The 17,544-nt window shown below is 46.9% G+C and overlaps 1 protein-coding gene across 1 annotated transcript in view; it reads left to right on the forward strand.

Annotated features, from left to right (window-relative positions):
- Nucleotides 1-631: 631 nt before the first annotated feature.
- Nucleotides 632-17,544, forward strand: part of LOC135054893 (oocyte zinc finger protein XlCOF6.1-like) — a 31,395-nt gene continuing 14,482 nt past the window's right edge. Inside the window, exon 1 of the mRNA XM_063958348.1 lies at nucleotides 632-727. The gene's annotated coding sequence lies outside the window, so the exon portion shown is untranslated. The remainder of the gene's footprint in view (nucleotides 728-17,544) is intronic.

Raw genomic sequence — 17,544 nt, forward strand, 5'->3', positions numbered from 1 at the left:
TAGACTGATCGCTGCGCTGCGAACAACGGAAGCTAGCGATCAACTCGGAATGACCCCCAAAGGACGGGGGCAAGGGGGGTAATTGCTACATCAGGATCTATGGCTACACATGTGATGGGAAAATAACGCTGCAGGAGTCGGCTATACACCCCCCCAGGATGGTGCATGGCGACCCTAAGCATAAAGTAGAAAAGTTCTTAAATACTAAATACTTGTTTATGACTGTGGGGGTAATTCAGAGTTAATCGCAGCAGCAAATTTGTTAGCAGTTGGGCAAAACCATGTGCACTGCAGGGGGGGGGGGGCAGATATAACATGTGCAGGGAGAGTTAGATTTGGGTGGGGTGTGTTCAAACTGAAATGTAAATTGCAGTGTAAAAATAAAGCAGCCAGTATTAACACACCCAAATATACAGTAACTCTCTCTGCACATGTTTTGGGCCAACTGCTAACAAATTTGCTGCTGCGATCAACTCTGAATTACCCACTTTGTTCAACTACTAGAGAAAAAAATATTTCTTACTTAAGGGGTTAAACTTAAAGGTTCCTCATCAACAGGAACCTGAGCTGTCACAGCTCTAGTAAACCATAAATTGCAAGATGTTCTCAGCTTATTCCCAGATAAGGGAAACTCCCTTTCTCTACAGAAGCCTTTTAGAAAAATGAAAATGGCAGATGAATCGTGTTAGTGTAAACGTTCTGCAAGGTTGAACCTTTCTGTAGGGCGGTGAGTACCCTTTCTTAGTAATGGGTTTATATTTACTTAGTGCCTTTGTGGGGTTCTACTCCAGACCCTCATTGCAGCCTGTGTCAAGTGTTCCCTAAGAGGCAGGAAAAGGGCTTCCAGAATTCTGGGTGCACTGTGACAAACGTAACAGTCATTAGGGAAAGTATAAATGTATAATGTAGCAAATATTTAAAATCAGCTAAACAACAAAGACAAATAGTAACGTGAATAATTCCATGTTTGTGCATAGTAAAGTCAGAAGGAGGCTTACCTGCATATATTATATATAGCAAACACATACAGTATATAGTATATGTAACATCCACTCACACATATATGTTACGTACACTTTCAGCAAGATGTTGATGGGGGCAGGGCCAGGCACTTGCATCACATAGAATATTGTCATATTGGCCCCAATAGACAAGCGAATTACAGCATTATGCTGTAAGGACATTTTTTTTCAGGGGAAAAATATCAGTCTGTTGGTGTGGGCTTCTGGCTGTGGCTTACAGGGCTGTTGCTAATGCACTGTATGCCGGGTGGGTGCTGTCACCAGTGGGAGCAGACATCAGTGTCACATACGAGGGCTGCATAGGCCGGGTGGGCGCTCCACTTGCGATTGTACTCCCTCTCTCTGCTGCAAGGTCCCATCCGGCTCCTTCCCCTCCCTCCTGTACCTGGCAGCACTGGTAAAATGAGGCAAGACTCGCAGCAGCCGGACTACATTAAGTAACTTCCCAGTGAAGTGTATGCTGAGGCTACATGTTTGTGTGTGTGTGTATATGAATACTGAGACTAGATATGTGTCTGTATGTATGCTGAGAGTACATGTATGTGTGTTTGTGTAGAGACGGATTTCCCACAATACAACCTAGGCACTCGCCTAGGGCCTGGTGGGTCCCAAGGGGCCTGACTCCCGTAATGTGGAGCTGTCAGCTCACCCCTGGCTTTCTGCCGCGCTGCTTCTATGGCCACCAGAGCCACAGAGTACTGGAGCTTCTGCAGGGAGGTCTCTCTCCCACTTTGTGGCATGCACTGTTCCCAGAGGAGCACTGCGGGAGTGCAGCTGCAGCGGAGAACGACTGCCCCTGTTGCCCCTCTGTTAATCCGGAGGTATATACAATTTGTCAGATTCTGTGTGACTGTTGGACCCGGACTAGAGCTTGGATCAGGGATTATACTCAGGATCTGTGGAATGAGTTATGAAATACAAATATACAAGAGTTCTTATAGAAAGGCTAGGAGGTCGGCTGGATACTTGTCCACTGATGAGTAGAGGAAGTGGATGTCTGATACTAGCTGCTGAGATCGTACTTGCTGTTTAAATTTAGGTTAAATGCTGAACTAAAGTATTGAGAAACTGGACAGCCCTTGCCCAGCTGCGTATTTGGATTCCGGTGGGTTGAAGACCTGGACAGTTGGAGTAATTGGGAAGCCGTGACTCAGCTGTACTTGAGCACTGATATGCTGAGAGACTTCAATAGCTGAAGTAGCAGAAAAGCCGCTACATGGCTTATCCTTGAGCACAGGTGTGCGAGAGCTTGAGTAGCTGAAGAAGCTGAAAAGCTGGGGCATGGCTTATACTTTAGCACTGGTGTGATGGAGACTTTAGTGACTAAAGTAGTTGAAAAGCCGGGACATGGCTTTTACTTGAACACTGGTGTGGTAGAGCCTTGATTAGCTGAAGAAGCTGAAAAGCCGGGGCATGGCTTATACTGGAGCACTGGTGTGCTAGGGACTTGAGTAGCTGAAGTAGTTGAAAAGCCAGGGCATGGCTTATACTTGAGCATTGGTGACTAGCAGGGAAGGAAGGCTAAATAGCCGGGGCATGGCTTATACATGAGCACTGGTGACTAGCAGGGCAGGAAGGCTGGATAGCCGAGGCACAGCTACAGCCAGAGGCGGTAATAAGAGCGCCTGGAAAACTCTTAAGTGTCTTTGCATAGAATTCTGGAACAGATAGCCACCGCAGCAGCTTTGAACAGGCTGAGAACAACAAAGCACTGACACTGGTTCAGCTCAAACTCACCAGCTTTATACCTTGGTCAGGGAGTGGATTGGCTAACCAAGTCACATGACCGCAGACAGGATTCTGCTTGGTCTGCAGTCCGGACAGCTGACCGGAGTAACTTGGCTGCTCCCATGAATGTTGCTGGCAGGAAAATTTGGCGTATTGAGTAGAGATGAGCGGGTTCGGTTTCTCTGAATCCGAACCCGCACGAACTTCATGTTTTTTTCACGGGTCCGAGCAGACTCGGATCCTCCCGCCTTGCTCGGTTAACCCGAGCGCGCCCGAACGTCATCATGACGCTGTCGGATTCTCGCGAGACTCGGATTCTATATAAGGAGCCGCGCGTCGCCGCCATTTTCACACGTGCATTAAGATTGATAGGGAGAGGACGTGGCTGGCGTCCTCTCCATTTAGATTAGGGTTGAGAGAGAGAGAGAGAGATTGACCTGAGGCTGTGATACTGTAGAAGAGCGTGCAGAGTTTAGTGACTGACGACCACAGTGACCACCAGACAGTGCAGTTGTTTGTTTTATTTAATATATCCGTTCTCTGCCTGAAAAAAACGATACACACAGTGACTCAGTCACATACCATATCTGTGTGCACTGCTCAGCCCAGTGTGCTGCATCAATGTATATATATATATCTGACTGTGCTCAGCTCACACAGCTTATAATTGTGGGGGAGACTGGGGAGCACTGCAGTGCCAGTTATAGGTTATAGCAGGAGCCAGGAGTACATAATATTATATTAAAATTAAACAGTGCACACTTTTGCTGCAGGAGTGCCACTGCCAGTGTGACTAGTGACCAGTGACCTGACCACCAGTATATATAATATTAGTAGTATACTATCTCTTTATCAACCAGTCTATATTAGCAGTAGACACAGTACAGTGCGGTAGTTCACGGCTGTGGCTACCTCTGTGTCGGCACTCGGCAGCCCGTCCATAATTGTATATACCACCTAACCGTGGTTTTTCTTTCTTTCTTTATAGTCATACTAGTTACGAGTATACTATCTCTTTATCAACCAGTCTATATTAGCAGCAGACACAGTACAGTGCAGTAGTTCACGGCTGTGGCTACCTCTGTGTCGGCACTCGGCAGCCCGTCCATAATTGTATATACCACCTAACCGTGGTTTTTTTTTCTTTCTTTATACATACATACTAGTTACGAGTATACTATCTCTTTATCAACCAGTCTATATTAGCAGCAGACACAGTACAGTGCGGTAGTTCACGGCTGTGGCTACCTCTGTGTCGGCACTCGGCAGCCCGTCCATAATTGTATATACCACCTAACCGTGGTTTTTTTTTCTTTCTTTATACATACATACTAGTTACGAGTATACTATCTCTTTATCAACCAGTCTATATATTAGCAGCAGACACAGTACAGTGCGGTAGTTCACGGCTGTGGCTACCTCTGTGTCGGCACTCGGCAGCCCGTCCATAATTGTATATACCACCTAACCGTGGTTTTTTTTTCTTTCTTTATACATACATACTAGTTACGAGTATACTATCTCTTTATCAACCAGTCTATATATTAGCAGCAGACACAGTACAGTGCGGTAGTTCATGGCTGTGGCTACCTCTGTGTCGGCACTCGGCAGCCCGTCCATAATTGTATATACCACCTAACCGTGGTTTTTTTTTCTTTCTTTATACATACATACTAGTTACGAGTATACTATCTCTTTATCAACCAGTCTATATTAGCAGCAGACACAGTACAGTGCGGTAGTTCACGGCTGTGGCTACCTCTGTGTCGGCACTCGGCAGCCCGTCCATAATTGTATATACCACCTAACCGTGGTTTTTTTTTCTTTCTTTATACATACATACTAGTTACGAGTATACTATCTCTTTATCAACCAGTCTATATATTAGCAGCAGACACAGTACAGTGCGGTAGTTCACGGCTGTGGCTACCTCTGTGTCGGCACTCGGCAGCCCGTCCATAATTGTATATACCACCTAACCGTGGTTTTTTTTTCTTTCTTTATACATACATACTAGTTACGAGTATACTATCTCTTTATCAACCAGTCTATATATTAGCAGCAGACACAGTACAGTGCGGTAGTTCACGGCTGTGGCTACCTCTGTGTCGGCACTCGGCAGCCCGTCCATAATTGTATATACCACCTAACCCTGGTTTTTTTTTCTTTCTTTATACATACATACTAGTTACGAGTATACTATCTCTTTATCAACCAGTCTATATATTAGCAGCAGACACAGTACAGTGCGGTAGTTCACGGCTGTGGCTACCTCTGTGTCGGCACTCGGCAGCCCGTCCATAATTGTATATATCACCTAACCGTGGTTTTTTTTTCTTTCTTTATACATACATACTAGTTACGAGTATACTATCTCTTTATCAACCAGTCTATATTAGCAGCAGACACAGTACAGTGCGGTAGTTTACGGCTGTGGCTACCTCTGTGTCGGCACTCGGCAGCCCGTCCATAATTGTATACTAGTATCCAATCCATCCATCTCCATTGTTTACCTGAGGTGCCTTTTAGTTGTGCCTATTAAAATATGGAGAACAAAAATGTTGAGGTTCCAAAATTAGGGAAAGATCAAGATCCACTTCCACCTCGTGCTGAAGCTGCTGCCACTAGTCATGGCCGAGACGATGAAATGCCAGCAACGTCGTCTGCCAAGGCCGATGCCCAATGTCATAGTACAGAGCATGTCAAATCCAAAACACCAAATATCAGTAAAAAAAGGACTCCAAAACCTAAAATAAAATTGTCGGAGGAGAAGCGTAAACTTGCCAATATGCCATTTACCACACGGAGTGGCAAGGAACGGCTGAGGCCCTGGCCTATGTTCATGGCTAGTGGTTCAGCTTCACATGAGGATGGAAGCACTCAGCCTCTCGCTAGAAAAATGAAAAGACTAAAGCTGGCAAAAGCAGTAGCACCGCAAAGAACTGTGCGTTCTTCGAAATCCCAAATCCACAAGGAGAGTCCGACTCCAATTGTGTCGGTTGCGATGCCTGACCTTCCCAACACTGGACGTGAAGAGCATGCGCCTTCCACCATTTGCACGCCCCCTGCAAGTGATGGAAGGAGCACCCGCAGTCCAGTTCCTGATAGTCAGATTGAAGATGTCAGTGTTGAAGTACACCAGGATGAGGAGGATATGGGTGTTGCTGGCGCTGGGGAGGAAATTGACCAGGAGGATTCTGATGGTGAGGTGGTTTGTTTAAGTCAGGCACCCGGGGAGACACCTGTTGTCCGTGGTAGGAATATGGCCGTTGACATGCCTGGTGAAAATACCAAAAAAATCAGCTCTTCGGTGTGGAAGTATTTCACCAGAAATGCGGACAACAGGTGTCAAGCCGTGTGTTCCCTTTGTCAAGCTGTAATAAGTAGGGGTAAGGACGTTAACCACCTCGGAACATCCTCCCTTATACGTCACCTGCAGCGCATTCATAATAAGTCAGTGACAAGTTCAAAAACTTGGGCCGACAGCGGAAGCAGTCCACTGACCAGTAAATCCCTTCCTCTTGTAACCAAGCTCACGCAAACCACCCCACCAACTCCCTCAGTGTCAATTTCCTCCTTCCCCAGGAATGCCAATAGTCCTGCAGGCCATGTCACTGGCAATTCTGACGAGTCCTCTCCTGCCTGGGATTCCTCCGATGCATCCTTGTAACGCCTACTGCTGCTGGCGCTGCTGTTGTTGCTGCTGGGAGTCGATGGTCATCCCAGAGGGGAAGTCGTAAGACCACTTTTACTACTTCCACCAAGCAATTGACTGTCCAACAGTCCTTTGCGAGGAAGATGAAATATCACAGCAGTCATCCTACTGCAAAGCGGATAACTGAGGCCTTGACATCCTGGGTGGTGAGAAACGTGGTTCCGGTATCCATCATTACTGCAGAGCCAACTAGAGACTTGTTGGAGGTACTGTGTCCCCGGTACCAAATACCATCTAGGTTCCATTTCTCTAGGCAGGCGATACCGAAAATGTACACAGACCTCAGAAAAAGAGTCACCAGTGTCCTAAAAAATGCAGCTGTACCCAATGTCCACTTAACCACGGACATGTGGACAAGTGGAGCAGGGCAGGGTCAGGACTATATGACTGTGACAGCCCACTGGGTAGATGTATGGACTCCCGCCGCAAGAACAGCAGCGGCGGCACCAGTAGCAGCATCTCGCAAACGCCAACTCTTTCCTAGGCAGGCTACGCTTTGTATCACCGGTTTCCAGAATACGCACACAGCTGAAAACCTCTTACGGCAACTGAGGAAGATCATCGCGGAATGGCTTACCCCAATTGGACTCTCCTGTGGATTTGTGGCATCGGACAATGCCAGCAATATTGTGTGTGCATTAAATCTGGGCCAATTCCAGCACGTCCCATGTTTTGCACATACCTTGAATTTGGTGGTGCAGAATTTTTTAAAAAACGACAGGGGCGTGCAAGAGATGCTGTCGGTGGCCAGAAGAATTGCGGGACACTTTCGGCGTACAGGCACCACGTACAGAAAACTGGAGCACCACCAAAAACTACTGAACCTGCCCTGCCATCATCTGAAGCAAGAAGTGGTAACGAGGTGGAATTCAACCCTGTATATGCTTCAGAGGTTGGAGGAGCAGCAAAAGGCCATTCAAGCCTATACAATTGAGCACGATATAGGAGGTGGGATGCACCTGTCTCAAGCGCAGTGGAGAATGATTTCAACGTTGTGCAAGGTTCTGATGCCCTTTGAACTTGCCACACGTGAAGTCAGTTCAGACACTGCCAGCCTGAGTCAGGTCATTCCCCTCATCAGGCTTTTGCAGAAGAAGCTGGAGACATTGAAGGAGGAGCTAACACGGAGCGATTCCGCTAGGCATGTGGGACTTGTGGATGGAGCCCTTAATTCGCTTAGCAAGGATTCACAGGTGGTCAATCTGTTGAAATCAGAGCACTACATTTTGGCCACCGTGCTCGATCCTAGATTTAAAGCCTACCTTGGATCTCTCTTTCCGGCAGACACAAGTCTGCTGGGGTTCAAACACCTGCTGGTGAGTAAATTGTCAAGTCAAGCGGAACGCGACCTGTCAACAACATCTCCTCCTTCACATTCTCCCGCAACTGGGGGTGCGAGGAAAAGGCTCAGAATTCCGAGCAAACCCGCTGGCGGTGATGCAGGGCAGTCTGGAGCGACTGCTGATGCTGACATCTGGTCCGGACTGAAGGACCTGACAACGATTACGGACATGTCGTCTACTGTCACTGCATATGATTCTCTCCCCATTGAAAGAATGGTGGAGGATTATATGAGTGACCGCATCCAAGTAGGCACGTCACACAGTCCGTACTTATACTGGCAGGAAAAAGAGGCAATTTGGAGGCCCTTGCACAAACTGGCTTTATTCTACCTAAGTTGCCCTCCCACAAGTGTGTACTCCGAAAGAGTGTTTAGTGCCGCCGCTCACCTTGTCAGCAATCGGCGTACGAGGTTACATCCAGAAAATGTGGAGAAGATGATGTTCATTAAAATGAATTATAATCAATTCCTCCGTGGAGACATTGACCAGCAGCAATTGCCTCCACAAAGTACACAGGGAGCTGAGATGGTGGATTCCAGTGGGGACGAATTGATAATCTGTGAGGAGGGGGATGTACACGGTGATATATCGGAGGATGATGATGAGGTGGACATCTTGCCTCTGTAGAGCCAGTTTGTGCAAGGAGAGATTAATTGCTTCTTTTTTGGGGGGGGGTCCAAACCAACCCGTCATATCAGTCACAGTCGTGTGGCAGACCCTGTCACTGAAATGATGGGTTGGTTAAAGTGTGCATGTCCTGTTTATACAACATAAGGGTGGGTGGGAGGGCCCAAGGACAATTCCATCTTGCACCTCTTTTTTTCTTTTCTTTTTCTTTGCGTCATGTGCTGTTTGGGGAGGGTTTTTTGGAAGGGACATCCTGCGTGACACTGCAGTGCCACTCCTAGATGGGCCCGGTGTTTGTGTCGGCCACTAGGGTCGCTTATCTTACTCACACAGCTACCTCATTGCGCCTCTTTTTTTCTTTGCGTCATGTGCTGTTTGGGGAGGGTTTTTTGGAAGGGACATCCTGCGTGACACTGCAGTGACACTCCTAGATGGGCCCGGTGTTTGTGTCGGCCACTAGGGTCGCTTATCTTACTCACACAGCTACCTCATTGCGCCTCTTTTTTTCTTTGCGTCATGTGCTGTTTGGGGAGGGTTTTTTGGAAGGGACATCCTGCGTGACACTGCAGTGCCACTCCTACTCTTACTCACACAGCGACCTCGGTGCAAATTTTAGGACTAAAAATAATATTGTGAGGTGTGAGGTATTCAGAATAGACTGAAAATGAGTGGAAATTATGGTTTTTGAGGTTAATAATACTTTGGGATCAAAATGACCGCCAAATTCTATGATTTAAGCTGTTTTTTAGGTTTTTTGGAAAAAAACACCCGAATCCAAAACACACCCGAATCCGACAAAAAAAATTCGGTGAGGTTTTGCCAAAACGCGGTCGAACCCAAAACACGGCCGCGGAACCGAACCCAAAACCCGAAAAATTTCCGGCGCTCATCTCTAGTATTGAGACACAGGTACTGATGGCAGCTGCTGAGGGAGACCCCAGTCACCGTATACAGCGGTGACAGAACTTCAGAGAGCGCAAGCAGCATGGATGGACAAATGGGACAGAATGCGGCCAGGCAGGTTAGTGTGAGACCATTTTATGACTGTACCTCCCCCTTTTGGAGTGGCAAGTCAACTGGACAAAACGTTAGCTTATAGGGGAACTTGAAGTGGAATCTCTTGATGAGAATTCTGTGCCTCTTTAGGTCTGTACTTTCAGACCTTTTGGGATCCATGTCTGGTAACAATTCAGAACCAAAGGCTTGAGTAGAGAGACATGGAAGGTATTGGGAATTCATAGAAACGATGGTAGATTCAACTGGTAAACCACAGGATTAACTACTTTAGAGATAGCAAAAGGACCTACAGTTGTGCTCATAAGTTTACACACCCTAGCAGAATTTGTGATTTTCTGGCCATTTGTCAGAGAATATGAATGATAACTCACAAACTTTTCTTTCACTTATGGTTAGTGGTTGGGTGATGCCATTTATTGTCAAACAACTGTGTTTACTCTTTTTAAATCATAATGACAACAGAAACTACCCAAATGACCCTGATCAAAAGTTTACATACCCTGGAGATTTTGGCCTGATAACATGCACACAAGTTGACACAAACGGGTTTGAATGGCTACTAAAGGTAACCATCCTCACCTGTGATCTGTTTGCTTGTAATCAGTGTGTGTGTATAAAAGGTCAGTGAGTTTCTGGACTCCTGAAAGACCCTTGCATCTTTCATCCAGTGCTGCACTGACGTGTCTGGATTCTGAGTCATGGGGAAAGCAAAATAATTCTCAAAGGATCTGCGGGAAAAGGTAATTGAACTGTATAAAACAGGAAAGGGATATAAAAAGATATCCAAGCAATTGAGAATGCCAATCAGCAGTGTTCAAACTCTAATTAAGAAGTGGAAAATGAGGGATTCTGTGGAAACCAAATCATGGTCAGGTAGACCAACAAAAAATTCAGCCACAACTGCCAAGAAAATTGTTCGGGATGCAAAGAAAAATCCACAAATAACTTCAACTTAAATACAGGACTCTGAAAAAAAGTGGTGTGGTTGTTTCAAGATGCACAATAAGGAGGCATTTGATGAAAAATGGGCTGCATGGTCGAGTCGCCAGAAGAAAGCCATTACTACGCAAATGCCACAAAGCATCCCGCTTACAATACTCCAAACAGCACAGAGACAAGCCTCAAAACTTCTGGAACAAAGTCATTTGGCGTGATGAGACCAAAATTGAACTTTTTGGCCACAACCATAAATGTTACATTTGGAGAGGAGTCAACAAGGCCTATGATGAAAGGTACACCATTCCTACTGTGAAACACAGAGGTGGATCGCTGATGATTTGGGGATGTGTGAGCTACAAAGGCACTGGAAACTTGGTCAAAATTGATGACAAGATGAATGCAGCATGTTATCAGAAAATACTGGAGGAAAATTTGCACTCATCAGCCCGGAAGCTGCGCATGGGACGTACTTGGACGTTCCAACATGACAATGATCCAAAACACAAGGCCAAGTCGACCTGTCATTGGCTACAGAAGAATAAAGTGAAGGTTCTGGAGTGGCCATCTCAGTCTCCTGACCTCCATATCATTGAGCCACTCTGGGGAGATCTCAAACGTGCAGTTCATGCAAGACAGCCCAAGAATTTACAGGAACTGGAGGCTTTTTGCCAAGAAGAATGGGCAGCTTTACCATCTGAGAAAAGAAAGAGCCTCATCCACAACTACCACAAAAGACTTCAAGCTGTCATTGATGTTAAAGGGGGCAATACCCCTTTACAGATTCAAAATGAGACATTTTTGAAAATCTGTTGACAATGACGGTATTGAAGTAATTGGATAAAAGTAAATCAGTGATAAAGTCCATAGAAATATGGGTCCATGGTCGCACTGGTATGGAGAGTGGATGAAGCAGACCCGTTGGTGCTATGAAAGGTACTTTGTGTTGAGCACAGATATGAAAGACTTTGTGTCAGCTCAGACTGAAGGCCACCAGTAGATTCTCAGAATAAACTCAAGTCTTTTGAACTCCGAAGTGGCAGGAATGGGCCCACTGTAGCAATTGGTAGATGAGGCTTAACGAAAATCTTCCCTGGTGGTGGAACAGGGGAAGTTTGAGTGGAGACAAAGACTGTGGGATTGAAAATTGGATAAATCTCAGTAGATTCCTCATTCTCACTCTGGGCAAGTCACTGGGATCAGGTATTTCCCTTCTTGTTCTGATGACCAGGACAGTAAGAGAGTTTAAATATCAAATTGGAGGAAGAACTAGGACCATCATGCTTGTCTAGGAGTTTGGCATTGAACGGATTTAAAAAAAAAAAACTTCTTATGATCCGTGAAGCCTGTAATTGGGAATTGAGCCCCTTTTAGCAAATAGTGCCATTCCTCAAGTGCCAACTTGATTATTAATAGTTCCTATTCACCAATAGGATCATTATTTTCTGTGGGTAGGAACTTTCGTGAGAAGAAAGGACAGGGATGAACTTTGTTGTTGCAGGCTCGTTGAGAGAGGACGGCTCAGATCCCTTCAGATAACGCATCAACCTCTACAATGAATGGACGATTGACATAGGGTTGTTGCAATACTGGAGATGTGACAAAGGCATCTTTGAGGTCCTGGAAGGCCTTGCTAGCTTCAGGCAACCAATGAGCTATGGATCCCCTTTCCCCGAATGACCGGCCCCTTCGTGACTTCTGTCAGTTGGGGACCTGCCAGCCAATCAGGGAGCGCCATGTCATAGTGCTCCCCTGATTAGCTGTGTGCTCCTGGCTTGTCAATCAGACGGAGCGCATAAGCTATAGTGTAGGATTGCAATCATCCATTATGTATATGGTGGGAACTTTGGGGTCTGCGGTAGACCTCGAGGTAAATTGAGGTCACTCTTGAGACCAGCTGGTAGTGACTCCGGCATGTTTGTGATTGGGAATTTCAGAAAAAATAGGAACGTTTCCACTTGTGGAAGATATTTATTGGTATTATCATCATAATCACTAGATTGGGAGACTTAAGGGGTCATTCTGAGTTGATCGTAGCCGCGCAAAATTTTGCACAGCTACGATCATGTTCCCAGACATGCGGGGGATGCCCAGCACAGGGCCTTGCATGTCTGTCCAGCCCCCCCCACACAAGTACAAAAGCATCACACAGCGGCGATGCTTTTGTACTTGTTGAGTAACTCCCGGCCAGCGCAGCTCCTGCGGCTGACCGGGAGTTGGTCGTCGCTGCCCCTTGTTGCAGTGGCTGCGGGTGATGTCACGCAGCTGCTGTGGCCCACCCCCCACATGGTCTGGCCACGCCGTTGCGTTGGCCGGACTGTGCACCCAAAACGGCGGCCAAACGCCGCCGTGCCACCCCCTCCTGCCCAGCAACCACCTCTGCCTGTCAATCAGGCAGAGGCCATCGCTAGGGAATGATGGCCTTCGGCCGTCTGGCATGCACCCGCGCACTGCGGCATCAGCGCATGCGCAGTTCTGACCCGATCGCTGCACTGCGAACTACTGCAGCGAGCGATCAGGTCGGAATGACCCCCTTAGTGTTCACGTACATGCCGGGCTGCCCATAGCTCTCCACTCACTGTGAATAGATGGTGTGCGCATGTTTTTTACACAAATAGATGGCATACACTGCCACAAAATATAAGGGAAAACTGCTCTGCTTAAGCAAACGTGCGCCAGGAGGTGCAGACAACCACTGATACATAGAGTGGGGCAGTAACCGGTGTAGCTGGTAATGGAGACACATGTACATGGATATAGGTGCTGTGCTATTCCTGGCTCTAAATACATGATTATTACAGGTACAGAACTAGTTCCTGGCCAGGGCCGGCCCAAGCCTAAATTTTTTGGTAAGCGAATATAGATTTTGCCACCCCCAACCCCCCCTCCATGGATGACGGAAAATATTATGCACACAAAAGCTTAAAGCGCATTAAGCGAAATATGGGTAAAATCAACTGTCTACCATAAAGTTAAAACTTAAAGGGCAAAGCCGTTAAATAAGTGTTTTCTAATTAATCTAATTAGCATTATGCCTCCAAATGTACTATTACTAATAAACCATACATCCATGACTACATAATCAACATATCTATACCTCCCAAAATCCACATCTGGACTGAGGGCTTGGCTATGGCATGGCTACATCATGGTGGGCATGGACACATCTTCAATGGGCATGCTTAGATCTACTGCAGCACTAGGTTTCTTCCAACCTCACTCCCCTCCTCTTATAACCCCCTTGGCTTGTGAACACACAGAAGGCACCTACAGTACCAGTTCACAGTTGGACTTGCCAACCAACTGCCTGCAATTTAGATGAACATGCCAACCGGGGGATAATGGAGCAACCCCACCAACATGGGGACTGTTGTGAGGTATATGCAAGTGAATATTTACTATATACAAACAGTGATAGAGCACGTTACACACATTGCACCAGGTAGAGCACGTTACACACATTGCACCAGGTACACATTGCACCTAGTAGAGCACGTCATACACATTGCGCCAGGTAGTGTTCTATACACATTGCGCCAGGTAGAGCATGTTATACACGTTTTATAGCAGGGACAGAGAGAGAGATAGCAGGGAGTAGGAACAGAGGTAGCAGGGACCAGAGGTACCAGTAAGTAGGGACAGAGAGGCAGGAGAGAGTGCAGCCTGGAACCCCCATTGGGGAGTACCAACACCCTCCAGGGACCAGGCCCCCACCGCGTACCTGTAAAAAGAGCACTCCGCCATGGCTCCACCATGGACACTGCCAGCAGCACCGCCGCCAGCCTAGCTTTTTGTGTCCTCACCATCAGTTCTGGGGTAAAATACGCGCTATAGCGCGTTTTTGCGATCACTGCTAGCATACTTGTTTAAATAGAGCATATTCCCCAAGGTATAACTTGGCCTTACTTGCGTGGAGAAAAAAATGCATCAGGGCTTATGCACAACATCGTTTCACAGACCGCCTATTGAGGGTAATGGTGCATTAATAATAACCCAGGGTTTGTTCACACATCATCTGGAAATTAATTTATGCTTTAGACACAATTATAATGTCACTGCCTGCTGGGATCTCCATATGATATAACACTCTCTAGTCTCCGAGGAGTCCTACCTCCTCCGATCAGTTGGGGTACACTTGCGCTCTTTTAAATAGATACAGGTTGAGTATCCCTTATCCAAAATGCTTGGGACCAGAGGTATTTTGGATATGGGATTTTTCCGTATTTTGGAATAATTGCATACCATAATGAGATATCATGGTGATGGGACCTAAATCTAAGCACAGAATGCATTTATGTTTCATATACACCTTATACAGACAGCCTGAAGGTCATTTTAGCCAATATTTTTTATAACTTTGCACATTAAACAAAGTGTGTGTACATTCACACAATTCATTTATGTTTCATATACACCTTATACACACAGCCTGAAGGTCATTTAATACAATATTTTTAATAACTTTGTGTATTAAACAAAGTTTGTGTACATTGATTCATCAAAAAACAAAGGTTTCACTATCTCAGTCTCACTCAAAAAAGCCCGTATTTCGGAATATTCCGTATTTCGGAATATTTGGATATGGGATACTCAACCTGTATATGTTTGTGGCAGCAAATAACCAGATGAAGCTAACCCCAATAAGCTTCAGAAATGATATAGAGTAGGTAGCTAGGATATGGGTCTGGTGATGCGCCTGAGAATTGATTCTTGTATATTCTAAAATATATGAATCAGTATTCGTGAAAACAAACCAAAACTTTACTTGTGATGATCATATGACATGTGATAAAGATTCATACATATATACATACAGGGGGGAATGGGGGGGGTATATTGTATAATATAATAAGAAAGCACTTTAATTAAGTGCGGATTGATACTTTGATTGATTAATGTTCAATTCAGAGTGTGGCGTCCCACTACTCTGTACTAAGATGTTAATCCGAGTTTGTACGTCCAGAGCTTTTGTATAAAAATGTGGTCTGAAAAGATGTGGTCTAATTGAGCAGGACGGTTGATGCCTTTAGATGTTATTGTGAGGGGTACCCCTGATGCGCTGGGGGGATCAGGCAGTGATGCAAGTATTCCTCAGACTCCCGTGAAGTCACGCCCTATTTCCGATGAGCCACTCCCCCTTTAAAAAATCGGGACAGTTGGGAGGTATGGGGACTGTCCCGCTGTCCCACCCGCGGGCCGCAGTGCCCACGGTGGGGAAAGGCAGTTGGGAGGCTTTGTGTCTCGCAGCCCTGCTTAGCAGAGCAGCAGTGAATAGACGCTGTGCGCATGCACACAGAATCTATTCCCAGGAGCCAGAAGGAGAGGGGCATGCCAGCAGCTCACAGGGCGCTGGGCATGCCCCCTCAGTGATAAAAATGGAGGGTGTGGCTAGTGGTCTTGGCACTCCCATGAAGTTACGCCCCTTTCCAACAAGCCACGCCCCTTTCAACAATTAGGACAGTTGGGAGGTATGGGGACTGTTCCGCTGTCCCACCCACGGGCCGCAGTGCCCACGATGGTGGTGGTGGGGGGTTTGGGAGGCTCTGTGTCTCGCTGCGAATGCGCACAGTGTCTATTTACAAGAGACAGGAGAGGGGGCATGCCAGCAGCTCATAGAGCACTGGGCATGCCCCCTCAGTGATGAAAACAGGGTGTGTGGCTCGTGGTTGCGGGGCACTCCCGTGAAGTCATGCCCCCTTTCTGGCAAGCCACGCCCCCTTTCATAAATCGGCATGACTTCGCCACACAGATATCCCTCTTCCTCTGCAGGCAATGTTGGGAGGTATGCTTCTGTGGTGCTGCATGGGAGGGGGGTATGTGTAACATCTGCCCCGGCATTTAAGTCTGCAACAGCTTGTTGTAGTAGCTGAGTTTTTTGTACATTAGCAGTGAGCTGGGATGACATATCAGACATCATTGTTTTAACAGACCCTAGCAAGGAGGGCTCTGGGCCCTCTCCCCCAGCCCCATCACTGATTTGTGAAGATTGGCTGCATTGTTCACAAGAAACTGAATCAGATGATACTGGAGAGAATCTAATGTGACATATACTGCACAGCTTGTGTTTACCCATATTTCACAGTAAGCACAATAACATACACACAGACAGTAATACTGTTCAAGCCTGCCCTTACTGTATGTGAGAAGAGACACATAGAGGGAGACACCAGCACACCCCTAGCTGCACAACCCCAATGAGGCTGACAGCTAATTGTATCACAGTAGCACTAATCATTTCTGTAGAGGACACAGATTGTGTACAATAGTGGCTCTCCCCCTTTGCTACACCCTGTACCAGTTTTCCAGCGTGTCTTGCGAGGCAGGAAGTGATGTGTGTGCTGTCTGTGGCTGCATTAAGCAGAGGAAGGCGCCAAAATGCCGCTGGTCCCGCTCTGAGGTAGCTCCGCCCCCCCCCCCCCTGCTCCTTGGCGCCAGAGCTACAGTGATTTTTTTATACTGGCAATGTCTCCTTTTTGCTTAAAAACATCACACAAGTGCTAATTCAAGCTATATGAAGCCAAGCCAGTCTACACGGGGGGGCTCTAGCGGGTCCCCCCCACTAGGGTCCCGTATGCCGCTCCCGCGTTCAGCTGCACTTTGAACGGGGGGACCCCCCTAGTGGGGCCCCCGGTTTTTACTCACCACAGGCATCACATTTAGGCTAGCGTTAGTGGTGTGCGGCATGCTGCGATTGTGACAGCCAAGGTGCAGTGCCCCACTGAAAAAACAACCTCTCAGGATGGTGGGCCAGCAGCAGGGAAGCAGTTCTGCACCTCGCAAGGCCGGTGACCAGTTCCCCCCCTAACTCCCATGGTGCAGGTATGCTGTTGCCCAAACAGCATACCGAAAATGACAAACGTTTAAAAGAAATTGAAGAAAACTCTCTGGAGCTGCAAAGATGTGCATCCTCTCTTGAGGACACTTTTTTTCTAAGCTGCCTGTGGGAGGGGGCATAGAGGGGAGGAGCCAGGACACCCAGTGAAGAAATTTAAAGTGCATCAGCTCCGTTGGACCCCGTCTATACCCCATCGTACTAAGTCTCCCCAACATCCCTTATGGATGCTAGAGAAAAATGATTTATGGTCAATGTATTCGGCAAAACCAGTTCCGGTGGCCAGGGCTGCCATCAGAAATTGTGGGGCCCGGGACTGACAAA

The sequence above is a fragment of the Pseudophryne corroboree genome, chromosome 3 (assembly GCF_028390025.1).
Source record: "Pseudophryne corroboree isolate aPseCor3 chromosome 3, aPseCor3.hap2, whole genome shotgun sequence".
In the NCBI taxonomy this organism is placed as follows: Eukaryota; Metazoa; Chordata; class Amphibia; order Anura; family Myobatrachidae; genus Pseudophryne; species Pseudophryne corroboree.